Genomic DNA, 27384 nt, shown 5'->3' with positions numbered 1-27384 from the left:
CAGGCCTTTTCTCCAGCGACCTAGAATCAAAATCAGTCTCGCGAGGAGGGCTGTGCGCAGGAGGAGGTGAGGGAGGTCTCGACGCCGCCAGATCGGCGCGTAAAACGGCCTCCTGCTCCTTAGTAATCCCGATGAGGGGAGATTCATTGCTTGCAGGAGCAGGAGCAGAGCCAACTGCGCTGGCACCGGCGCCAGGAGTGCCGCCAGCAGCTTGTACGCCAGCTACGACTCCTATGAAAAAATCAACAAAAAGAAATGGTTCATGACTTTATCTAAAAGAAAAAAAAGGCAGAAAATAAAACCACAATACGTACCTTGGCGCAACTCCGTTCGCGAGGCAAACATCGCCATGAAGTCCATTCTACCCTTTTTCGAGGGTAAAACAGGGGACTTCGAAGCGACCTCCGGCGCAGCCTCGGCATCTTGTTGCGCTTGAGGTTGATCCACCAAGGTCGCCGGCTCTACAAACATTTGAGTGAGCAAAGATTCATTAGTAATTCTATCAGAATCGCGCTCATAGAACCATAAAAGATAAGCAAAGGATAAGCAAAGTATACCTGTCGAAGGCGCAACGCCGCTTCCCTTTTCCACCGCGCGAAGGGAGGAGGTAGTAGCACCATACCTCGTGTGGACAGGAGGTCTGCCCACTTTTTGAGGCAGGGAAGACAAGGGAAACTTGGAGGGAAACTCCTGGGTTTTCTCAAATCCCCCCGCCTGAGTAGGAGGATCCTGAACAACAGGGGCAACATCTTTCTTCTGTTTCTTACTGGCCCCTGCGCCAGTTTTCCCCTTAGCTTTACGCTTTAGTTGGGGCGCCTCCTCCTCCTCCTCCTCTTCCGCGAGCTCCAGCTCGTAGTTCTCAAGCACGTCTACAATACGTGCAAAAGAAGTGTTAGCCAAATTTGGTATTATAAAGGCAAATGCATAAGTACAAAGGCTTAACAGGCGCATCGCTGTCAAACAGAAATCCCAGATCAACAGGGATGAACATGTCATCGAAGCGATCGGGGAAGCCAATGTAACACCCCGACCGATGGCGGATTATACATCGGGGCGCTACCAATTGTTTCATTACTCGTGACACTATTTGGGTGTCAATATTTAATAAATACATTTCATTGCGCATGCGCATAACACACCATAAAGTAACATAAATCACATATCATAACTCATAATATTCAAATACATAAACTTGTCTTGTTATATTTTAAACTAGGTCCAAAGTAAAAGAAAACATCCTACGTGTCCTCGAGTTTCCAAAAGCAGCTACAGCAAACCTGAACATGTGTTAAAATAAAACGTAAACACTTGCGTGTCGGTGAGAAATCAAGATTAATAGATATACATAGATAATAACAAAACACTGCGCGCAACATGTGTATAACTGGTGTTCAACATAGTGTGTAAACAGATTGTGATCAAGCCTAAATAGATCATAGCTCATAGTTCATAGCGTGCTCCAAATCGAGCAAAACAAATAATCATTCGTGTATGTGCAAACAAATAAAGAAAATCGTAACAATAGGTCTCCCGTGTTCATCTAATGGATCCATGAAAACTTCGGAATAGGCCGATCAAAGCGGTTAATGATCCACACATACAAATATACAACACTAGTAAACGTCCATAACACATGGGTTTTGCGCACATAATTTCATAAACAAGTTTAAGACTCAAGTTGTACGAACACATGAACATCCCAAAACGTTAAAAATATCAGGGGATTAGGTACGAGATTACTCACTTGTAAGAGGTGTGTTGAAAGATAACGTAAGAACCAACTTTTGAACAAGCGAAAGTTAACCTATAAATAAGAGGTTATTGGTTTAACGATTGGTTTTTATGTCATGAATATATGCAAGTCACTTAAACAAAATATATATTTACCGAGATTTCTTGGCAGAAAAGAAGAGAAGACGGATTGCAAAGAGGGGAGTGGAGGCGTCGCTGAGGATCTTCGGCAGAGAGTAAGGGAGAAAGATTTTGGGAAGAGTTTAAGTGTTGGAGTGTAGTGTTTAATTTTCCAAGAGATTAGTTTTATTTATAGGAAAACCCTAGGGAACACATCCCTTGAAATGGGGAAAAAGATCTTATCAAATCAAAGCAAAAGATATCAAAAGCAAAAGATATCACAAGCAAAAGATATGGTGGCAGCTGCAGGGGATGGGGAAGACTGACAGGTTACTGTTCATAGCATGGGAGGGGTCAGTCAGAGTACTGTTCAAGAAATGGAAAAGAAGATTTAAAAAGATTATGCCAGTTACTTTTTCTGACAACCAAGAGGGTTGGTAAGCAAGCTGCGCCGAAAGTGACCTTTCGGACAGATGTCAGATCTGGCCTACTGTGCCCATACCTTGGCAGGTATAGCACGGAAGATAAGATATTTCAAAAGCATACATGCTGGCTTAAACTGGAGAAAAGACTTAAGTGTCTAACGCGAGAAGGCTTGAGTGCGCGAGGGCGAAGGCAGACAGAACAATCCTTAGCGCGTCGCGGGAAGAACTACGATCCTTAGCGCGCCGCGGGAAGAACTACGATCCTTAGCGCGCCGCGGGAAGAACTACAATCCTTTGCGCGCCGCGGGAAGAACTACGATCCTTAGCGCACCGCGGGAAGAACTACAATCCTTTGCGCGCCGCGGGAAGAACTACAATCCTTAGCGCGCCGCGGGAAGAACTACAATCCTTTGCGCGCCGCGGGAAGAGTTCGTCTCGCGTATCGCTGGAACAGCTGGTCTTCACGCAGGCTTCCTTGTAAGGAGTCTGGCGCGTGGAGCTGTGCAGACATCCTTAGGCGGGAAGAACCAAAGGACAAGCAAAGAGTTAAGAGAAAAAGGGGTTCAAGGCTTAAGGGTTAAGCAGAGGGGCGGGACGGCGACAAGAGAGAAAAAGGGCGGGACGGCGGAAAAGAATTATTATTATTATTATCATTATTATTAGTAATATATATATATATATATATGATAAATTTATAAAGATTATAATCAAATTTTAAATCTTAAAAACGGATCCGAAAACGGGTACCTGGGTCGGGTCGGATTCGGGCAGTTGTCACAGCCAACCTCCCCAGCGCCCAGCGCGACGGAGCCACCCTCCATATGCTCATCATAGGCGGCGTGGACATACTCCTTGCTGACTGCACAAAACAAGTCAAATGATATCAGCAAAAAGATAAGTATTCGCGCAGAAGTAATGCAATGAAATTAACTTACACAAGCCGTCAACTTGGATAACGGGCTCAGTCGCGCTGTCAGCCCACCTCCTGCTCATACCAACCCCCACCAGCGCCTCCTCGCAAATTTTCTTGGCGGGGGATGGTTCGGCAGTCAACTTTTTCACCCAGGCGCCAGTTGGGTTCTTGAAGACACCCACATCCGCAGGCGCAGAAGAGATCTCGCGCATGGTCATGCGGATGGGGATCACACCAGCCCTGATATAGAAAAACCTCTCAGACCAGTCATGAAGGCTCTTGAATGAAACAGTGCAGCACTTGACCTTCTGACTGCGAGGAATAAACGAGAACCAAGAATCTTGGATCTTGGGCTTATAAAAAAACTGAAAGCGCAGAGGGGTTGGCTCCTCGCGCTGAGATTTGCACATGAACTCAAAATGAGTCATGCGCACAAGTCCAAACGGATGGACTTGGGATATATGAATCCCATAAAACCTAAGCACCGCACCTACAAACCTTGTCATCGGGAGACGAAGGTTGCAGTGGGTGAAAAAATGACAGTAAAGGGATATATAGCCGGCAGGCGGGTCCGCCGCCGTTTGCCCGGCCCTAGGCAACATGCAGCCAAACTCAGGGAGAAAACCCTGAGAGGCGATAAGGCTGTCAAGATCAGCCTGCCTCAGTTTGCAGGGGATCTCGTCCCACTTCTTCACGGCCTTGGTCCTCCCTACCTCCTCCGATGAGGCCTCAGCAGCCCTCTTCCCCTTGCCGGTCTTCTTCAAGGTAGACATCACTAACGATTTCACACGGCAATGGATGGGGGAGATTGTGTTGTCTGAGCTATCAGACATACAACTGTGACAACGAACAAGGGATGTTTCTGAAGAACAGATATCTGGAAGCAGAACAAAGGTAATCGGAATACAAGGAAAGAAAGGAAAGCTCTGAATAATAAACAAGAAGATGAAGGATAAAAAACTCTAAGGGCTGGCTTTTATAGGCCCCGGAGAGATAAATATTGGTGCTGAACTAGTTCGGGTCCTTTGATTTGAACTTCACCCACTTCGTTCCAACAAATCGGTGAGCGGCACTTTCGACCGTAAAGTGCTTCAAATGGGGCCATACCGATGCTGGAATGATAGCTGTTATTATAAGAGAACTCGATCAGAGGTAGGTGTGAATCCCAATTACCTCCAAAATCAAGAACACAAGATCGAAGCATATCCTCAAGGGTTTGGATGGTTCGCTCAGACTGTCCGTCAGTCTGAGGATGATATGCAGTACTCATGTCCAAACGAGTTCCTAACGCAGATTGGAGAGATTTCCAAAAGCGAGATATAAAACGGCCATCGCGATCGGATATTATGCTCAAGGGAGTACCATGACGGCAGACAATTTCTTTGACATATAGATGCGCAAGTTGTTCAACACGGTAGGTTTCACGAATGGGCAGAAAGTGGGCAGACTTGGTCAATCGATCCACTATTACCCAAATGCTATCATGCTTGCTTGCGGTCAAGGGTAACTTGGTGATAAAGTCCATTGCTATACTTTCCCATTTCCACGTAGGAATTTCTGGTTGTTCGAGCAAACCAGATGGGCGTTGATGTTCAGCTTTTACCTTAGAACAAGTTAGGCATTTAGCTACGAACACAGCAATATCCTTTTTCATACCGGGCCACCAATAAGTAAGGCGCAAATCTTTGTACATTTTGTCAGCGCTAGGATGAATGGAATACCGAGTTTTGTGCGCTTCACTCAGTATATCAGTGCGAAGAATCTCTTCATTGGGAATCCAGATGCGATTGAGATAACAGAGAGTTCCATTCAGGTTTGGGACTAGATGTGCTTCCGCACCACACGCTAACTCGGCGCGTAGGTTTCCTTTGCTGATTGATGCGCGCTGCGCGTCGCAAATGCGCGATTCAAGATTGCTTAGGATCGGCGCGAAGTGAAGCTGCATGCGCGGCAAAATACAGTTGAGTTGACTGGGTTTGGGGCTGGCGCATCGGCTACCACATTAGCCTTTCCAGGGTGATACCGGATCTCACAATCGTAATCGCTGATGAGTTCGTTCCATCGGTGTTGTCTCATGTTAAGTTCCTTTTGATCAAAAATGTGCTGAAGGCTTTTATGGTCGGTGTAAATGATGCACTTAGTACCATAGAGGTAGTGTCTCCAGATTTTTAAGGCAAATACAACTGCACCAAGTTCAAGGTCGTGAGTCGTATAATTCTTTTCATGAATTTTGAGTTGCCTTGACGCGTAAGCGATAACTTTGCCTCGTTGCATAAGTACACAACTGAGACCTTGGTTTGAGGCATCACAATAAACGACAAGGTCGTCAGTACCCTCTGGTAACATTAGAACAGGAGCTTCGCACAACTTCCGCTTGAGCGTTTGAAAGGCTTCTTCTTGCTTCGAGCCCCAAATATACGGTTTGCCTTTGCGCGTTAATGCTGTTAAAGGCAAGGCGATTTTTGAGAAGTTCGAAATGAATCGCTGGTAGTAACCAGCTAAGCCCAAAAAGGAACGGATTTCGGTAGGAGTGGTCGGTGTAATCCAGTGCTTGATTGCTTCAATTTTGGATGGGTCGACATGAATACCCATCTTGTTTACAACATGACCAAGAAACTGTACTTCGTCCGACCAAAACTCACACTTGGAGAGTTTGGCATAGAGTTGTTCGGTTCGAAGCTTTTGCAACACCAGCAGAAGATGTTGTTCATGCTCGGCCTTGGTTTTGGAATATATCAGAACGTCATCGATAAACACGATCACGAATTGGTCCAAGAAAGGCCTACACACCCGGTTCATTAGATCCATGAAGACAGCGGGTGCGTTGGTTAAACCGAAGGGCATGACCAAGAATTCAAAATGACCGTAGCGGGTTCGAAAGGCAGTTTTAGGAATATCTTCTTCACGGATACGCAACTGGTGATAGCCGGAACGGAGATCGATTTTGGAGAAACAAGAGGCACCTTGGAGTTGGTCAAAGAGGTCGTCAATACGCGGTAAGGGGTACCGGTTCTTAATGGTGAGCTTGTTCAGCTCGCGGTAATCGATACACATGCGAAACGAACCGTCTTTCTTTTTAACGAACAAAGCCGGAGCACCCCACGACGAAGAGCTAGGGCGAATGAATCCTTTATCGGTCAACTCTTGAAGTTGACTTGCTAATTCTTGCATTTCAGCGGGTGCAAGTCGATAAGGAGATTTGGCTACGGGGGATGCACCAGGAACAAGATCAACACGAAACTCGACTTCCCGAGCGGGAGGTAAACCAGAAAGATCTTCGGGAAAGACTTCAGGAAAGTCACGCACAATGGGGATTTCATGAAGTTTCTTCTTTCCTTCATCGGGTTTGACCACATGAGCTAAGAACGCGACACATTTCTTTCGCAAAAGTCTTCGGGCTTCAGTGCATGACATAAGTTTAAGACCGTTAGATGGTTTCTCGCCGTAGATATTAAGATCTTGACCATTTTCTGAGGAATGCGGATCAATTTCTTGGCACAGATTACTTCGGCGCGATTTTGCGAGAGCCAGTCCATACCAATAATAACATCAAAACTTCCAAGAGGCATGGGAATGAGGTCGATTAGAAAATCGTGTTCATTAAGGTTAAGCGTGCAATCTTTGATCACGGAGTTTATTATAATTGTTTCACCGTTAGCCATTTCAACTGTAAAGTTTTCGTTTAAGTTTATTCGCGGTCGCGCAAGTTTTTGTTCAAATGCGCGAGAAATAAAACTCCTATCGGCGCCAGTATCAAAAAGTATAGATGCATTTTGTCCGTTAAGTAAAAATGTACCATTAACCACGTCATTATTCGCTTGCGCTTGGTGCGCGGTTATATTAAAAGCTCGTCCGCGCGCCACTTGGTTTGAAATTTGGTTAACCGGATTAGCTTGCGTAATTTGTACTTGCAGTCTCGGGCACGCGTTCCGGAAATGACTGGGGTCACCGCAGTTATAGCACGACCTGGGTCGTGGATTATGGTATGTTGATTGTGGGTTTTGCGGGTAGGTTGGTGGTGTTTGCGCGATTGGGTTGGCGGGAAGGACTCTACAGTACTCAGCAGTGTGACCAATACGGCCACATTGGTTGCATTGTCGACACGGGGTTTGAGTTGGGTGATGAAGTTTACAGGTTGGGCAAAAGGGTTGGTTTCCTGTGTAAGGTTTCTTAGTTGACGGGGCAGGGAGTGAGGCATTGGTTAAGGCATAGTTATGGGCTACAGGGGGTGTTGGGTAGGTTGACAGTGGGTTAGGAGCTTATACTGGAGGTTGGTAGGCGGGTTGCTGGACAATGAGCGGGTTGGTAAGCGCGTAGGCTTGATGATTGGGTTTGCGCCTGCGTTTGAGGTTGTTACGGTTTGAGGGTTCTGGCTTGGTTTCTGTTGGTTCTGGGACAGTCTTGGTGAGTTTGGTCTTCTCGGCTCCCCGCAGGAACAGGGTTCCTGCCCTGACATGGTTGTCGCTGAGCACAGCGGCCAACTCGATGGCGTCAGAGAGGGTTACTGGGTTCCTGGCCCATACAGAATCTTGAATTTCCATGGGAAGACCCCCAAGAAACTTTTCGATGGCGCGGCGGGAAGGGGTAACTAGGTGCGGGACAAGCAAACTAAGTTCGTGAAAGCGCGTAGCGTACTCGCGCGCTTCGCCACTGTACTGTTTCAAGTTCCAAAATTCCTCCTCAAGGCGCTTTACTTCGTTGGGAGGGCAGAATTCTCGAGTCAAAAGATCCTTGAATTCCTCCCAGAGCATGCTAGAAGCAGCCTCTGCGCCACGCGCGTGAGCTACTCCGTTCCACCATGTAAGCGCCCTTGATTCCAGGACACTTGAGGCGTATAAGGTTCGTCGGTCTGGAGGGCAATGGGTATGGAGGAAGGTGTTCTCAATTTTCTCGAGCCATTGGAGCATTACGGTGGCTCCTTCGAGCCCTGTGAATTTCGGAGGGTTACCCGCATTAAAGGACTTAATATTGTATCCGGAGGGGTTGGTATTATTTTGATTTAAGGCTTGGGCTATTGCGGCGGCCATTTCCTGGGAACGACGCTGCATACGTCTGCGCGAGGCTTCTCTCCTCTGATGACGGCGAGCTGATAGCGGAGGCATTCTATAAAAGTTTTAGTTTTTGTTAATATCTTGGTATGGGAAATCGTTTTAGCGCAAAGTATATCATTGTAAAGCTTGTTTCGCGGAGTTAAATGCTATCAAATTTTGAAGTAAAATATGAATTTAAATGCAAACTTAATACAGGTAATGAATGCGAATTGAAAATCGACAATTCATGCATCACCATGACTTTTCAAATCTTCAATTTAAAATATACGAGTAAATAAGTATTGGAGGTTGACAATTCATGTATCACCATGACTTTTCAAATCTTCAATTTTAGAACATAAAGTTAATGGGGATTGAAAATCAACTATTCATGTATCACCATGACTTTTCGGATTTTCAATGTTAAGTCCCAACAAAAAACGAATATGTAAGTAAAGAAACGAATTGAAATTTAACAATAAAAATCGAAAGATCTCGGATAAAACATGAAATCATGTGCTGAAGCCCGAAGACTTTTGCGAAAGAAAAGTGTCGCGTTCTTAGCTCATGTGGTCAAACCCGATGAAGGAAAGAAGAAACTTCATGAAATCCCCATTGTGCGTGACTTTCCTGAAGTCTTTCCCGAAGATCTTTCTGGTTTACCTCCCGCTCGGGAAGTCGAGTTTCGTGTTGATCTTGTTCCTGGTGCATCCCCCGTAGCCAAATCTCCTTATCGACTTGCACCCGCTGAAATGCAAGAATTAGCAAGTCAACTTCAAGAGTTGACCGATAAAGGATTCATTCGCCCTAGCTCTTCGCCGTGGGGTGCTCCGGTTTTGTTCGTTAAAAAGAAAGACGGTTCGTTTCGCATGTGTATCGATTACCGCGAGCTGAACAAGCTCACCATTAAGAACCGGTACCCCTTACCGCGCCCAAATAGTGTCACGAGTAATGAAACAATCTGTAACACCCCGACCGATGGCGGATTATACATCGGGGCGCTACCAATTGTTTCATTACTCGTGACACTATTTGGGTGTCAATATTTAATAAATACATTTCATTGCGCATGCGCATAACACACCATAAAGTAACATAAATCACATATCATAACTCATAATATTCAAATACATAAACTTGTCTTGTTATATTTTAAACTAGGTCCAAAGTAAAAGAAAACATCCTACGTGTCCTCGAGTTTCCAAAAGCAGCTACAGCAAACCTGAACATGTGTTAAAATAAAACGTCAACACTTGCGTGTCGGTGAGAAATCAAGATTAATAGATATACATAGATAATAACAAAACACTGCGCGCAACATGTGTATAACTGGTGTTCAACATAGTGTGTAAACAGATTGTGATCAAGCCTAAATAGATCATAGCTCATAGTTCATAGCGTGCTCCAAATTGAGCAAAACAAATAATCATTCGTGTATGTGCAAACAAATAAAGAAAATCGTAACAATAGGTCTCCCGTGTTCATCTAATGGATCCATGAAAACTTCGGAATAGGCCGATCAAAGCGGTTAATGATCCACACATACAAATATACAACACTAGTAAACGTCCATAACACATGGGTTTTGCGCACATAATTTCATAAACAAGTTTAAGACTCAAGTTGTACGAACACATGAACATCCCAAAACGTTAAAAATATCAGGGGATTAGGTACGAGATTACTCACTTGTAAGAGGTGTGTTGAAAGATAACGTAAGAACCAACTTTTAAACAAGCGAAAGTTAACCTATAAATAAGAGGTTATTGGTTTAACGATTGGTTTTTATGTCATGAATATATGCAAGTCACTTAAACAAAATATATATTTACCGAGATTTCTGGGCAGAAAAGAAGAGAAGACGGATTGCAAAGAGGGGAGTGGAGGCGTCGCTGAGGATCTTCGGCAGAGAGTAAGGGAGAAAGATTTTGGGAAGAGTTTAAGTGTTGGAGTGTAGTGTTTAATTATCCAAGAGATTAGTTTTATTTATAGGAAAACCATAGGGAACACATCCCTTGAAATGGGGAAAAAGATCTTATCAAATCAAAGCAAAAGATATCAAAAGCAAAAGATATCACAAGCAAAAGATATGGTGGCAGCTGCAGGGGATGGGGAAGACTGACAGGTTACTGTTCATAGCATGGGAGGGGTCAGTCAGAGTACTGTTCAAGACATGGAAAAGAAGATTTTAAAAGATTATGCCAGTTACTTTTTCTGACAACCAAGAGGGTTGGTAAGCAAGCTGCGCCGAAAGTGACCTTTCGGACAGATGTCAGATCTGGCCTACTGTGCCCATACCTTGGCAGGTATAGCACGGAAGATAAGATATTTCAAAAGCATACAGGCTGGCTTAAACTGGAGAAAAGACTTAAGTGTCTAGCGCGAGAAGGCTTGAGTGCGCGAGGGCGAAGGCAGACAGAACAATCCTTAGCGCGCCGCGGGAAGAACTACGATCCTTAGCGCGCCGCGGGAAGAACTACGATCCTTAGCGCGCCGCGGGAAGAACTACAATCCTTTGCGCGCCGCGGGAAGAGTTTGTCTCGCGTATCGCAGGAACAGCTGGTCTTCACGCAGGCTTCCTTGTAAGGAGTCTGGCGCGTGGAGCTGTGCAGACATCCTTAGGCGGGAAGAACCAAAGGACAAGCAAAGAGTTAAGAGAAAAAGGGGTTCAAGGCTTAAGGGTTAAGCAGAGGGGCGGGACGGCGACAAGAGAGAAAAAGGGCGGGACGGCGGAAAAGAATTATTATTATTATTATCATTATTATTATTAGTAATATATATATATATATATATATATATATATATGATAAATTTATAAAGATTATAATCAAATTTTAAATCTTAAAAACGGATCCGAAAATGGGTACCTGGGTCGGGTCGGATTCGGGCAGTTGTCACAGCCAACCTCCCCAGCGCCCAGCGCGACGGAGCCACCCTCCATATGCTCATCATAGGCGGCGTGGACATACTCCTTGCTGACTGCACAAAACAAGTCAAATGATATCAGCAAAAAGATAAGTATTCGCGCAGAAGTAATGCAATGAAATTAACTTACACAAGCCGTCAACTTGGATAACGGGCTCAGTCGCGCTGTCAGCCCACCTCCTGCTCATACCAACCCCCACCAGCGCCTCCTCGCAAATTTTCTTGGCGGGGGATGGTTCGGCAGTCAACTTTTTCACCCAGGCGCCAGTTGGGTTCTTGAAGACACCCACATCCGCAGGCGCAGAAGAGATCTCGCGCATGGTCATGCGGATGGGGATCACACCAGCCCTGATATAGAAAAACCTCTCAGACCAGTCATGAAGGCTCTTGAATGAAACAGTGCAGCACTTGACCTTCTGACTGCGAGGAATAAACGAGAACCAAGAATCTTGGATCTTGGGCTTATAAAAAAACTGAAAGCGCCGAGGGGTGGGCTCCTCGCGCTGAGATTTGCACATGAACTCAAAATGAGTCATGCGCACAAGTCCAAACGGATGGACTTGGGATATATGAATCCCATAAAACCTAAGCACCGCACCTACAAACCTTGTCATCGGGAGACGAAGGTTGCAGTGGGTGAAAAAATGACAGTAAAGGGATATATAGCCGGCAGGCGGGTCCGCCGCCGTTTGCCCGGCCCTAGGCAACATGCAGCCAAACTCAGGGAGAAAACCCTGAGAGGCGATAAGGCTGTCAAGATCAGCCTGCCTCAGTTTGCAGGGGATCTCGTCCCACTTCTTCACGGCCTTGGTCCTCCCTACCTCCTCCGATGAGGCCTCAGCAGCCCTCTTCCCCTTGCCGGTCTTCTTCAAGGTAGACATCACTAACGATTTCACACGGCAATGGATGGGGGAGATTGTGTTGTCTGAGCTATCAGACATACAACTGTGACAACGAACAAGGGATGTTTCTGAAGAACAGATATCTGGAAGCAGAACAAAGGTAATCGGAATACAAGGAAAGAAAGGAAAGCTCTGAATAATAAACAAGAAGATGAAGGATAAAAAACTCTAAGGGCTGGCTTTTATAGGCCCAGGAGAGATAAATATTGGTGCTGATCGGACTTCACGCGCCCCCACTCGCATGTGTAAGCCAACGCGAGCGCGACACGTGTTCCTGACACTGTGTGAGGGGACACGAAAAGAAACTCTACAGCTGCTGCCAGAATTCACGCGCCACCACTCGCAGGAACGGACCAACGCGAGCGCGACACGTGTCCCTGACACTATGTGAGGGGACACGAAAGGCAACTGTAGCACCTCGAGCACACGAAAGGTCTGACACGTCTCCATCACTGACGCACGTCAGCAACAACCAACCACGTACAGGGACGATTCGTTTGCAACAAAAGGATAGAATTTCGCGCAACGATGAATAATAAGAAGAAAAAGACAAACACCTACTAAAAGAGCAAACTGTTAAGTCTAATATCTATCTTGCCTCGCTCGCGCGAGACAAGACACACATTAGACTGGGGGGGCTTGAAGAGGTATGTACCCGCCTCAACACCGAGCGAGGCGGGTCAACCCACAAGATATGAACAAGAGGCTTGAAATCAAGACTTTATGAAGGCACAAAGCCAAAACCTACGCGCATGGCGCATATCACATATGCTCACGCATATCACATATGCTCATGCATCACATGCTCAGGCATCACATGCTCAGGCACCACAGATGCTCACGCATCACATATGCTCACGCATATCACATATGCTCATGCATCACATGCTCAGGCATCACATGCTCAGGCACCACAGATGCTCAGGCATCACATATGCTCACGCATCACATATGCTCACGCATATCACATATGCGCGTGGCGCATCCGCGCGTGGCGCATATCACATGCTCATGCATATCACATTTGCGCATGAAACATCTGCGCGTGAGAATAAAGAGAAGACCTAGCGCATCCTCAGGATAGGCGCGTATCATACATGCACATAATCAACCTCGTCCTTATCCAAATCAGGATTAGGGCAACCTTGATTGTGCACGTCGGACAACCTTCCAGAAGGTATCTTTTTAAGGAATAATAATATGCTGATGTTGACAGCTGCCAATGAAAGGTGGACAACTCAGCAAAACCCATGTGCTACCACGTGATTATAACCAATGAAAAAGCACCAGGTGTCCAAAAGGACACGTGGCGCAAAGCAACTGGAAGAGGCCAACAAAGCCCTAATTGGGTCTGAGCCCAATCATTGGAAACCCTAGCACTATAAATACCACATCAACTCCACAAGGAGAGAGAATCCAACATCATCTGATAACATCCAATTACAGAGTATTCAGCTATTAAGCAATACACTCCAAATTCCTTACTCTCACATATTATTATCTTCTCCCACAAATACTTATTCTCACACCGGAGGGTTACCCCAAAGAGGACCCCTCTGTCCCTTTCTGAGGGGTAAGTTTACGGTGCTGTTCATTTTGTAGGTGGAAGAACCCAGATCCATCAGATCCCAGAGAACCATCGGTGAAATAGCATAATCACACCCGAGGAAAGTAGATCGTCTACCAGTGAGTCGATCCACGTTTCTTCACATTGCAATCAAATATTTTGAAAAAATTAATTTCAAATTTAATAAATGTACGCTATAGAACTTTATCAGAATTTTTGGTTTGATAAATTGGACGTAAGACTAACGTGTGGATGTAATGCGAGTGGAATGGTGAAAACCGAAAAGAAAGATTTGTCACTCCGACTAAAGATATGATAGAAAGAGGAAAAGCTAAGAAAATGATTTTTTTTAAATCTTTTTTTCATCGAGAATGACACTCTACTTTTTCTATACATAATTTACTTTTAAAATCACTAAACATGTAATTGGTAAGATTTGAACCCATAACCATTTGATTAGATAGACACCGTTTTATTATCAGAATGTATCCAAATATTTAGTTGTTTGAATATATCAGTTTAAGTAAAATTTAAAAAATTTAATCGTATAAAGAACAAAAATCATATATAGTTAGAAAATGATTTTCTTGGCACCCATTAGTTTTCATTTATATGTAGTATCAAAGAAAACGAAATTGAATAACCCCTTCATTAGCTTAAGCTAGTAGTACCTTGCAAATATAAAATAATGAAAAACCAGTGAGTTATAATGTCTTATTAATCAACTATATATATCAGTACAATTAGATGAATACAAGGAAATATAATTAAATACAATAATAATCAAACTCTAATAATATATTCTATAACATTCTCCGATATTCCTCTGCAGTCAGACAGATAGGAAATCGAACGCTCAGATTGAAGCGCAAAGCCTGTGAAGATACACGATAAGTTGTCACGTGGAGCAGGAACTAGATGTCTAATATTATTGTACAATATGACTATAATTCGGATAATAGAAAGCTAAAGTAGAAATTTTGAAACTTTAGATCAAAGAATACGCATCATCTTTAGTTGAGGTGTGCTTTAATTTGGCGTGAATATAAGCCACAAAGGCACAAAGTAATCCTGATGGGGTAAAAGCCACACGAGTGCAAGAAAGGAAACAAAAGAACAAAAGTTGCTTCTTAAAATCTGTTGTGCGTTTGCTTTTTATTAACTGAATAGAAAAAAGAAAAATATTGGAAAATGTCATGTTTTTTATAATTAATGAAAATTTGTTAGTATAAAAGATTAAAAGCGAGACGAAAATTTAAATAAATGATAGTAATAAAAGTCACTCTCATAAAAGACCAATTTCATAATTTGAAAATTTCTAAAACACAAAAGTTGTCATTTAGTCCTTATTTTATTTAAGGCTCTTCATAATACTTAACAAATAATTTAGCCATCTAGTTTTATATTCTAGGGGTACTATAAGACTAGTTTTAAGTCAAATTTGTAAAGGTTAAAAAATATATATCACATTTAATAACTAGTTATACTTTTCACAGTTATTTTGTTAAAATTAGTTTTGTATTAAACAATTGTTTTCTATTATATTTATTTAAGCATTTTGTTCGACGTTTTTGGTCATTTTAAGTTGTATTATACATTAAATACCTCTCCATGCTGGACAATTCAAATGCATCACATCAGTTGTCATATAAAATTAATTTTGAACACCTATTTTTCCTTCGAAACAAAATCTTTTTGAACATCGTTTCTTAAAGTTATGTATATGAGAGTCGGGCCCGTTAAATATCCGTATGTTACGTTAGAAAAACGCTCAATCCAGGCGCGACTCGCAACCAAGGATTATAATATTACGGGGATGTCCGAAATTTTTGTGTCACCTTGGATTTCAAACGCATCACAACGCGTCATTGAAGAATCTCTAAAAATCTGCATAATGGTTTTATGGAATAATATTGCAGTGCTCTTGTCATTTTCAGTGTTTACTTTGACGATCAGACACTCTATAATTGATCCACTACTCTATTGGCATATTCTAAAAAGTAAACAAAGGAAAAAATGAGAGAATGTTATGAAAATTTATGCAAATATTGTAAGGCTTTGGTTTTACCCAGTTACCCACATCATGTTGTTTATTTGGATACCAGATAAACCTATACGACTCGTATAGAAGTTATACGAGTCATATGCAGTAGAACATCTATAATTTAGTACTCGAATAAATTAATAACCTCGATAAAATTAATAATTTATCCAGCCCTAACTTGGGACTAGTATAAAATTGGACACCAGTCGATAAATTAATAAAATAATAATTTTTTTGAAATCTCAATGTAAATATATTGGTCAAGCGAAACTATAAATTAATAATTATTAAAATATTTCAAAATTCAGGGATCGTCTAGTAAAAAATGAATCTATAGTCATTTTTTTTTGGTTAACTTCAATCTATATTGAGTTCATCTTTAAATCTCCTCATTGCATTTAAGAGTTGAGGCATTGTATTCTCGTATTGTAACAAAAAGTTGTGAATAGTTGTTGCCTCTTGCAATGCTTCTTTCCAAGTGATCGGTTCTAAAGGCACTGAATCATCATCAACTGAATTTTGAATGGTATCCGCCATAATTTCTTCAATGCTTTGAACCTCGTAGCATTCATTATTTTCACCTGGATAATCCAACAACCATTCACATCCATTGTGTGCCAATAATGCATTCCCGTAATCAAGTTCTCAAGCTCACGAATGTCTTCTCCATAATTTACATCGTTTAAATCATTTGAGCCGGTTGGATTAGCCGAACGAATATTACAGTGTCAAAAGCAATATTTTGCTATGGATTCTTGTTTCACATTTCTCCAAGCAGAGACGGCCAAATTGATTGCATCTAAAACATTAATCTTTTCTAGGGAAGAAATGTGCAACTCATAACCTTCCAAAACTTCCGATAAAACCTTTTACGGTAGTACATTTTAAAGGCTCTGATCATCCCAGCATCACATGGTTGAATTTTTTGAAGTCACAAATATAAGCCAACTCTTTAAACTAATAATTTATTAATTTATCGATATATTAATATCTCACTAAATTAATAAAATATCCTGGTCCTAACATTATTAATTTATAGTGGTTTTACTGTAGGTTTAGAATTATATCAGTTTGTGTTGGCGAGTGTTAGGTTCTTTTTCATTGTCTCGTATAGCCCCTATGCGAACCGTATGTGCTTCCTGGCTTGTATAGTCTCTATATGACTCGTATAGGTATATTTTTTTAAAAAAAAATTACTTAAAAAATATAAAATATAGAAAATAATATCTGACATGGTTATAAGATCAAAACACGTATTTTAAAAGTACATATTTTGTTACATATGAATTAAACAATGTACAAACAACATGAGCGATTCAGGGTGCTGACTTTATTTCGATACATGTCTCTCGAAACGTCGGCACCCTAAAATGTTCTTGTTGTTCGTAGGTTGATTAGTTTGGAGCAAAAATATGTACTTTTTAATTACGTGTTTTTATTTTGTAACCAAATCGGTTGTTATTTCTTATATTTTGTATTTTTTTAAGTTAAAAAAAAAACTACCTATACGAGTCATATAGAGGCTATACGAGCCAAGAAACCTATGCAGCTCGTATAGATGTTATACGACTCGTATAGACTGCAATTATTCCAAAAAATAAAATAATATAAAAATTTAGATTTTTGACCGTTCATGAGTTTATTTTACAGTATGCTTGTGTGTAAACTTCCCTATGGAGATAGGCCTCCATCAAGGTTCGGCACTGAGCCTGTTTCTTTTCGTAGTAGTCCTAAATGAGTTGTCTAAGTCAATCCAAGGGATAACCCCTTGTGCATGATCTTTGCAGATGATATTATGCTAGTTGCTCAGAGTAAACATAATCTGAACATGAGGCTAGAGGAGTGGCGAGCAGCTTTAGAAACGAAGGGTTTTAAGGATTAGTCGCTCAAAGGCCGAGTATCTTCACTATGACTTTAGCGGGGCACACGACGATGAGGACGTCCAAATTACCATCAAAGGACAAGTGGGTTTGCAGACGACGAAGTTCAAGTATTTAGGATTGTTTGTTCAGAGTGATGGGGATATTGGATGGTGATGTGGCCCACTACGTTCAAGTAGGATGGTGCAGATGGAGAGCAGCTACAAAAGTTTTATGTGACTGGAGGTTCCCAACTCAGCTAAAGGGGAAATTTTATAGGGTTGCCATTAGACCGGCGATGTTGTATGGAACAGATTGTTGAGCCATCAAGAAGGCACACTCACGTCAAATGGAGGTAGCATATAAGAGAATGCTGAGGTGGATGTATGGGAATACAATGTCTGACCAAATAAGAAATTATGTTTTTCATGAAAGATTAAGGGTAGCCAATATCAGATACAAGATAAGAGAGGGGAGATTTAGATTATTTGGGCACGTAAAAAGAAGACAAGCGGCAGATCCTGCTAGATCGATAGAAAACATTACTATAGAGGGGAAGATGAGTAGAAACAGACCCAAATTGATTTAGAATGAGACGATTAGACATGATTTGGTAGGCCTGCACATCTCCGAAGATATGGTTGATGATAGGATTTTTTAAAGATGCAAAATTAAGGTTTAAGATTTTTAGAAGTAGGGTAGAGTTTTTTGGTTAGAATATATCCTATCGTCGTAAGTTTTCCTACTCAGTACTCTTTATTACTAATTATTATTATTATCATTATTATACATATTTATTTACTTATTTATTTTTGCTGTGCCCTATTTTTTTTTGTTGTCTTCTTTAGTTTTATTTGTTTGTACCCAATATAAAATTTTTAAACTCAATCTTTACTTGATTTACTGCTATATTGTTTGCTTTGAAGCCAGAGGTCTTATTGGAAGTAGTCTTTCCATCCTTAAGGATAGAGGCAAGGTCTGTCTACAACCCATCTTTCCAAACTCTATTGATAGCTTTACCTATTTGTGGGATTTACTGGGTATGGTTGTTGTTTTATTGTTGTTGTTGTTGTTGGGTGTTGTATAGTGTAATCAGAAATGAATTCTCAATCTGTTTATCTCCTATATTATATTGCGACATGTGTTGCACGTGCTCATGTATGTTTGTTCCCTTGTTTTTGCATATGCGAGTGTGCATATTCATTCTTTTTAATTGTAGATACTTTTTAGCTTATGCAGCAACTATTTTTTTAAGTAATTTTGAGAAATTTTAAAAAAACAATTTGCTGTTTATACAAGGTACTTAAGTAACACCAAGGGTGGTGAGGACGGGTAGTCCGGCAACACCGTCATCACTCCGGGTATTAGTATCGTGCACACAACAAACAAATACAGCCTTTTAACCGGCTACGTTCCCATTAAATTGTAATTTTACCGGTGCCACTTTTTAAGGTAGTTTAAAATAAAACTTAAATGATAACACATAATTGATCGGGTCATAACATAGTTTTTTATTTTGAAAGGACAACACACCACCCAAACAAATTCAGTTTAGTTTTTATTTTTTTCCCTGAATTAATCCACTGCTTTTTTAAGTGCGGAAAAATTGGAGGTTGTGTTGTTGACTTCTTTTCCGGAAAAGGTTATAAGGATAAGATATCCCTTTGTCAGGACTCCCCTTTCTATAAATTCTTGCCCCTTACGCATATTTGTCCTTTTTATATTACTTTATAATAATTTATTTGTATAAGAAGACTATATAATATTGACTACAATAAATTTATAAGACTATATACAAAGAATTCATAAGACTATATGATACTATCTAATATATATAAACTAGGAGTTTGGTGTCGCTTGGCATGCCATTGGCCAAGTGGTTGTTCGGTATTGGCCACAGTGGTTTTTTTTCTTTTTTGCATTTTATATTTTTTGGAATTTAGTTTCGTTATCGTAATGAATGTAATTGAAACCAATTGAATTCGTGTTGACTCATTGTCAAAACACCCAAGACTGACAACACTCAGGTTTTACCGACTCACCGCCGTAACACCCAGATTTGACCAACTATTTTTATTTAGTTTAAGTACTGCAACGAATGTAACCTTCGTCCGAATTCGTATCGACTCACCACCGCAACGCTCAGGACCGTCAATGCTCAGGTTGTTAGTCCTTTGGTTTTAGTTCCGATGCCGTTAAGAGCGTAACTGAAACCAACCAAATTTGCGACGACTCATCACCGCAACGCCCGTGACCGACAAGGAGTGCCTTATTGGGCCACTTGGCGGCACCGAACTGGTCCGCAAATTTTGTTTTTGTTTCTTTAGTTCAGTCATCGTAAAGAATGTAACAAAAACCGAGCGATTGTATTTATAGGCTTCATACTAAATCAAGCAATGAAAAAGTAAGGTGGTGTGATATTTCATTTTTTAGTTTGTTTTAAATACGTTAGTTTGAGGAATTATTTTTTTGGTTTAGTTTTGATACCGTAAAAAACGTTGCCGATACCAACTGAATTCGTGTCAACTTACGTAAACGACGCTCAGGTGTAACCAACACCCGGCACGTCCCGGCGCAACGCGCCGTGTAACAACCTAGTTATATAAATGACTCATACTGTTTGACAAATTGGTTATGAACTCTTTTGTCAAAGTAATTAGATTTTGAGATATATATGAGAAAACGATATAAGAAAAGTAAATTAAAATGAATAAAAATTATGTGCAGACTGAAAATTATGTACTGATAAACTACACGCAATGTTAAAAACTACGGATACCTTGTGGCTCGTAGCATGCTCAAAATTGACTCGTTTAGAAACGAGGCAAACTCATGCCAAGGTAAGATCTCTCTTAGGTCCCTTGTTCATCTTGTTTAAGTTAAGCGAACTTTTTAAATTTGTAAAATATAACTCAACTTCAATTATAAATAAGTCTGGATAGTTTCCATAAGCACATTAGAGACCATCATAATACTAATTGTATAATGACATTTCAGTTTAATTTTAATATAAATATTAATGTTCATTGAAATGAGCCGAGCTGAGCTGAATTTTTTAACTTCAGGCTCAGGCCCAAGCTGAAGTTGGCTCGGTCCGCTCGTGAGGTAGTCTTATTAAATATTACTATCCCAACTTATACAAGTTAAGATCGTTTATCATATAGAAATATCCATTAAACATGTTTATAAGCATGACGTTTAGTTAAATATTCATTATTTTCTTTGCAATTCATCACCAATTTGGAATTGTATGATAATCTTCTTTGTATCATATTTCATGTTCAGAAATATAATTTAAATTTAAATCTATATAAATTTCAATCCTAAATGCCAAAATGGTCATCTAGACATTGTATATTCACCGGAATAATGGTTTAACATCCCAAACTTGAGTATTGTATATGGATTTTATGGTACAAGGACATCAGTAATTAATTAATTATGGATGGATGAGCGTTGCTATTAGAGGTGTTAAGAAAACCGGTTTGAGACCGGTTCATGACAAACCAACCCGAACCGGTTTGACAAGCAAACCAGTTTCAACCAACTGGTTCACGAACCGACCCAAACCGCCGGTTTTTGTACCAGTTCCTCTTTCGAACAACCAAAACGGTTTTAAAACCGACCTGTTTGAGGAAAACCGGTTTTAAACCGAACCGACCTAGACCAGGTCGACATCTCTTGCTCATAAACCGGTTTCTAAAACGAACAAATTTGGGTCAAACCAATTTTGACTAGGCTTTGACCAGACCGGTTCAGTTTGGGAAAAAAACCAGTTTTATACACCTCTAATTGCTATGTGAGGGGTTAATTTATTGGGTTAGGCTAAGACATGGCATTGTAGGAGGGGACCAAAGGCTCAACCGAAGTTTAGGGCCGTTGTCGATAAAAACTCGAAGTTTAGAGCTATATATTAGGCCCTTTTTTAAATTATAAGTAAGTTAAACCCATTTTTTTATAACTATAAATATAAATCTAATTCATAATAGGCATTTATCAAAATTTAAGGAACTTAAGCCTAATGATTTTATAACATATATGGGTAAGTAATTACTCACGGCTTGAACTAACTTAAGCCCATCATAGGAATTTGGATGGTTCGAAAAGTTAGAAAGCCACGCTCCATGTTTTCCGATCGAACTCAAAAGTATAATTTTCTGTATGTTTGTTAGCCTGTATCGAACAATCTCAACAGCGACAATTCAAAATCAATTGGGGCCTTGGGAGCTCTAAATTGTTATCACAATTACTAATTTACTAATTTTCTTTGCAAAGAAAAAGATTATATATATGAAGTTATGAACCCATTTTGACATGGAAAATCTTTGAGACGGCATTGGGCTAAGTCGCTAAGATATGTAGCCACCAAATTGAAGCATGTTCGGCCCATATATAATGATGAATATTGCAAAGTTATATGATAATTAGTCAAATAATATTCAAATATGATTTCTCGTTAAAGCTAGAGGTGTTAAAAAACCGATTGTTTTTTACAAACTGAATCGGTTTTTAAACCGAACCGGATTGGTTTTCGCATATTCCAACCGGTTTAAGCATAAAAGTAGCCAAACTGATCCAGACCGTTTCAAGTCGGTTTTAAACCGGTATTAAAACTGATTTTATTGAAAAATACCCAAACCGCTATACGAATCGGCGGTTTGGTTCGGTTTGAGAACCGATTTGGTAGAAACCGGTTTGAGAAACGAACCAGCTCAATTCGGTTTCCAGTTAACCGGTTTTGTTGTACACCTCTCGTTAAAGCTATCACCAAAAATTTTGAGGCCCATCATAATGTAGGGGCCTAGTCATAGTGCCCGATCCAATAATGGCCAATCAGTCGGACTTGGCACTGATAAATAACACAACTGGGAAATTCATATACAAATAAATCCTTACGGTTGTTGTGTCATAAGAAACAAATGAGAAATTCGTTTAATTTAAGTATATCGATAATTCGAGATTTTCTCTTCCTTGCGGTCTCTCTCTTTCGTTTAAATAGCGGTTTTGCCTATTCTATAACTAATAATTTCATACACAAATATGTAATCAAAATGTGTTGTGATTTATATTTCACAATTAAACAACAATACACATCAACATAGAATCTGATTAATTTCTATTTATTTTGTGAATAATTTAAAATAAGAGACTTGAGATACTACAAGATAATGATGAGAGAAATACGCTCGATCTATGATGCTTATGTCAAGCCACAGTTGCTTATTCGGTCCCCACTGATCCATTCCACTTGTTGGGCTTTTTGACTGGGCTAGCTAGGATGGGTCTTATGGTACTGTCCATAACAGAATCTAGAAGGACAATACATTTCTAGCACAATAAAACAACAATAACATTATTTTATTCATCATAAATAATCTAGTCTATGATTGTTCGTTCAACGCTATAACTAAGAGGTAAACTTAGGGAATCATCATGTCACTTTCCACATCTGAATTTTATTCCACGTTAATCATATAGACTTGTAATTTACAAAATAATATAATACAATAAGCTATACGATACGGATATACAAATCTACAATTAGACGAGACAAAGATGTAACACAGAAACCAAGATTTCATAACCGGAATGATTCACACAAAGAGAGCCCTAACCGTCAGTGATACGCATTATTATTTCAAAATTATTAAATTTAGGATATGCACGTGTATGTACAATATAACCTCTTTGACACAGACTCGACCCCCTTTTCTCCACGTGCATATCCTATAGTTTACACAAATCTAAGATGCATCAGCGGTCGCACAGATTTGTGCCGACACGTGCACACATCTACCTATGACACCCAATCAAAAACTAAAGCTTAAAAAGACAAACTGCGTAATCAATTTTTTTAAATAACATAATCAGACCACTCATTCACATGTTGAACATGATCCATAGTATAACTAGGAATCCTATTAAGCTTAACCGGATTCTGTTTTCCTCCAATCAACCTAGCAGGGTTTCCAACAGCAGTAGTCCTAGCCGGCACATCTTTCAACACCACCGAACCCGCCCCAATTTTCGCACCATCACCAATCCTGATATTCCCCAAAACACAAGTCCCTGCACCAATCAAAACCCCATCCCCAATTTTCGGATGGCGGTCCCCACCACTCTTTCCGGTCCCACCTAGCGTCACATTATGCAAAATGGACACATTGTTTCCAATCACCGCCGTCTCACCAATCACCACCCCGGTAGCGTGATCAAGCATAACCCCACTACCGATTTTCGCTCCCGGGTGTATATCCATTGCAAACACCTCAGAAACCCTATTTTGAATCAAAAGTGCCAAAATCTTTCTATCTTGTAACCATAACTTATGAGCTATCCTATGAGACTGGCAAGCAAGAAACCCTTTAAAGTTCAAGAAACAGTGCACATAACTTATACAAGCCGGGTCTCTTTCTCTTACAGCCCTTAGATCATCTTTAACAGCCTTAACAATCTCTTGATCATCGGTGAGCACACCCACGAAAAGATCGTATAACGTCGAACTCGGTAAACTAGAATTACTCAACTTCATTGAGATATGATTAGCTAGAGCTGTTTCAAGTGAAGAATGAGACAAGATTAAGCTGAAATAATAATTTGACAAGATGGGTTCTTGATCAACATCTGATCTAGCTTCATCTATCATTTTGAGCCATGGATCATCATCTTGATGTGTGTGGGTAGTGATCTTGGAGATGGGTTTGCAAGATAACTGATCAGAATAATCTGATCTGCAGAATCTGGTGTAGTTGTGACAAGATTCAAATTCAAGAACTTGTGTTCTGCATCTGTGTAAACAAGCAGTCATCTTTTTGTGTTGTGTTTGTTATTGGGGAATTGGTGGATATATAGATATAGATGGATTGTATGTATAAGTTTGGAGGTTGAGTGTGTGATTAGTGGAAGCAACCCTTTATATACGAAACTAAGGAGGCGTGGGTAAGTTTAGTTTTACCGGAAAAAGATTTATTTAACAAATAAAAATAATAAAAAATTGGTGGTGGGCTGAGGGTTTATCTATTCGTATAAATCGTGGGTTCATACTAAGTTACTAACCCATGGTGTTACGTGTTTTTAGAAAAGGAGAATCTTATTGTTGATACCAGAAACCGCATACATACATGACTTGGTGACCGGTCTATTCAGTTATTTTTTACTTTTTTGTTACTTTTTTTTTATTTAAATCTATCTACAGTCGACTTTACATTTTGTTTTATATTTGGTTTTACTGGCAGATGCCCTAATAATCATTTGACATGTTAAAATTTTTTAAAATGTAAAGAAACTGTACCCGTGTCATACTACAATTAAAGAAAATGAAGTCCTTGTTTCTATGGTTAATTTTTTAAATTATATTAACGTATAAAATAGTTGTGGTTGTTTCAATATCGTGACGGAAAGTTAGTTCAATGTTGAACATAAATGAAATGTATGAGTAAAGATGAGATTAGGGAGGAAGTTGTAAATATTTTTAAAAAAATTTAGAACTTGAGTAAATATTAGGGACAAAGTTGTAAGTTATTTTTTAATGGATAGGGTATTCGTGGTGGAGCTCGGGTTGGGTTGGGTTTGTTTGGAAGCTCAGCAACACCAGCTAGAGGTGCACATAGAAACCAGTTAACCGGTTTCTAATCGGTTCGTACCTGAAATTCTAATCGGTTACTAACCGGTCCAATCATAACAAGTTACTAACCGATCCTAACCGCAGGTTGGTAACCAGTTTATATTATTGATTTCAAAACTTGTTACAAACTGGTTAACCGATTTTTTTTATTATTATTATTTTATTAAAAACAGATTTTTTTCCGGTTATTAACCGGTTAATCGGTTTGGTCTAACCGGTTAGTACCCGACCCGGAAAACCAGTCTAGCCATTTAATTCTCGCCAAAAAAAAAATCCAGTTAGCATGTTAACCGATTAACCGATTTATGCACCTCTAACACCAACGCCGTTAAATCGGGTAGGGGTTTCAGGTTAGGAAAGCCGAATGTTTGATGGTGAATATGAATGTTCAACAGTCATTTGACCATTTGATTTGAAAATAGATGTTTTCTCAAAATTCTATAAAGCAACAACATTTTCTACATTTCTTTACACTGCAACTAAAGTATTTTTCTATTTTTACCAAGTATTGTATCTTTAGCACCACAAAATGGATTCAAGTAAGAAAATTTCACCACCGAGAGGCGGCTCGAGCAAGAAAGTGTCCCGCCCAAGATAGGCGGTTCGAGAAAGAAAGTGTCTCGCCTAAGATACGGTTCGAGCCGTTCCAACCGATTTTTCAACAACCACTGATTCAACCTTCATATATCCCACATTATCGTACCACCGAGGCCTATACCCCTATTCTTCACAAAATGATTACTCTTTTTATCCTACTGCACCAGGTATGCCTACTCAAACTAGACCCGACCATTACATGTAGTCAGTCATTAGCTGTTGAAGATTTCAACCCTTTTGCACCTCGCTACAATACCTGACCACAACGAGACTTCTCTCGTAACGAAGAAAGATTACTCCCGATGTATTATGATCAAGATGGTGAAGAAGATTATTTAGGTGAAGCATAACAAAATGATGATCTAGATATGGAAACAGAAGAAGAGCGATGGCCTCTAAAGAAAGGAAAACTTAAATCACGGAGCAATCGTGTTACATGTACTTGTATTTACGATTTTAAATATATAAATTTAGTTTTACATTAAAAATGAAAAATAAAATGTCTCTTTATAATTCTCCACTAATCTCCATACGTCTAACTTCTTACTTTTGACATGACACCCTCTTATTGGTTGATCTCTCTCCATAGTTCTTCATAAATCTTTGTACACATACAGATCTCTAATATCCTTAACCTCTTAAAGACATGCTGCAATGATTGCACCATTAGCAATAACATTTGTACTACTAGAAAATTTTAAAATGTCCATATAGATTGCTTTATATACAGTATAGATGTTAATAAATTCACCCGAAAACATAGGCGGATTCATAGTGATAGAAGGGTGGGCCTAATTTATAGTGTAGCAAATAGTATAATTTTCTTATTTTAATCTAAATGTCTACCTTCTAAACTTCAAGCCTAAGACTCAATCCAACTAAAATCTAATCATAATTGGTTAATTTTGATTTTTGAATGTATCATGCCATCAGGAATTAAATTTTGCCTTCCAAATACCGGTCTGACTTCTCATATTCCGCCTCTCATCGCATCACGTAGCCCTACTACTGCCTCCAATCCGTACTGTCCCATGAAAAATATGCATGTATATGTTGTACAATGATTATATCATTATATTGTAAATGTAAAAGTTATTAGAGAATTCCCAGAAGGTCTTCTATCTCAATCTCTATAATTATACTAAAAATCCCTACATTTTCTCTATCATTTTCAATTTTTTTTTTGAGAGGCCAAATTTATAGAAGAAAGAGAAGGTTACGTGCAAACCACAAGAAAGCCGAAAAAGAGTACAAACAACAAACTTAAGTAAACAACCTACAACACAAGGAATTACAAAGGAAAATTAACGAAATTAAACAAGCTCCAGGCTTCCCAATCCAAGTTCGCCTTCCGCGTACTATGTTTCACTCATAAGAACGAAGTCGCCTTAATATCCTCCATCACTTTGTCCACTGAGATCAGGATGCCTTTAAAAATCTTGTCATTCCGTAACTTCCAAATCAACCAAAGCATGACAAGAGATATAGCATGTATTGATTGGCATTCCCCTTTGTTGCTCTTGAGTTTGTAGGGAAATTCCAACACCTCATCAACCGAATCAAAACCCAATGAGATCGGTAATTTGACCTATCTATGAATAACGGACCAAATCCACTTTGCTACCCCGACAATGGACCATGAGATGT

General features: G+C 40.0%; 1 pseudogene; it reads right to left on the bottom strand.

Moving 5' to 3' along the window:
- Positions 1–23266: 23266 nt before the first annotated feature.
- On the bottom strand, positions 23267–24343 carry LOC143585519 (serine acetyltransferase 1, chloroplastic pseudogene; annotated as a pseudogene).
- Positions 24344–27384: the final 3041 nt, after the last annotated feature.

Source organism: Bidens hawaiensis, unplaced genomic scaffold (assembly GCF_021521415.1).
Source record: "Bidens hawaiensis isolate Kalapana, Puna unplaced genomic scaffold, B.hawaiensis_p1.1 tig00033876_1, whole genome shotgun sequence".
In the NCBI taxonomy this organism is placed as follows: domain Eukaryota; kingdom Viridiplantae; phylum Streptophyta; class Magnoliopsida; order Asterales; family Asteraceae; genus Bidens; species Bidens hawaiensis.
This window is presented reverse-complemented; position numbering and strand designations above follow the sequence as displayed.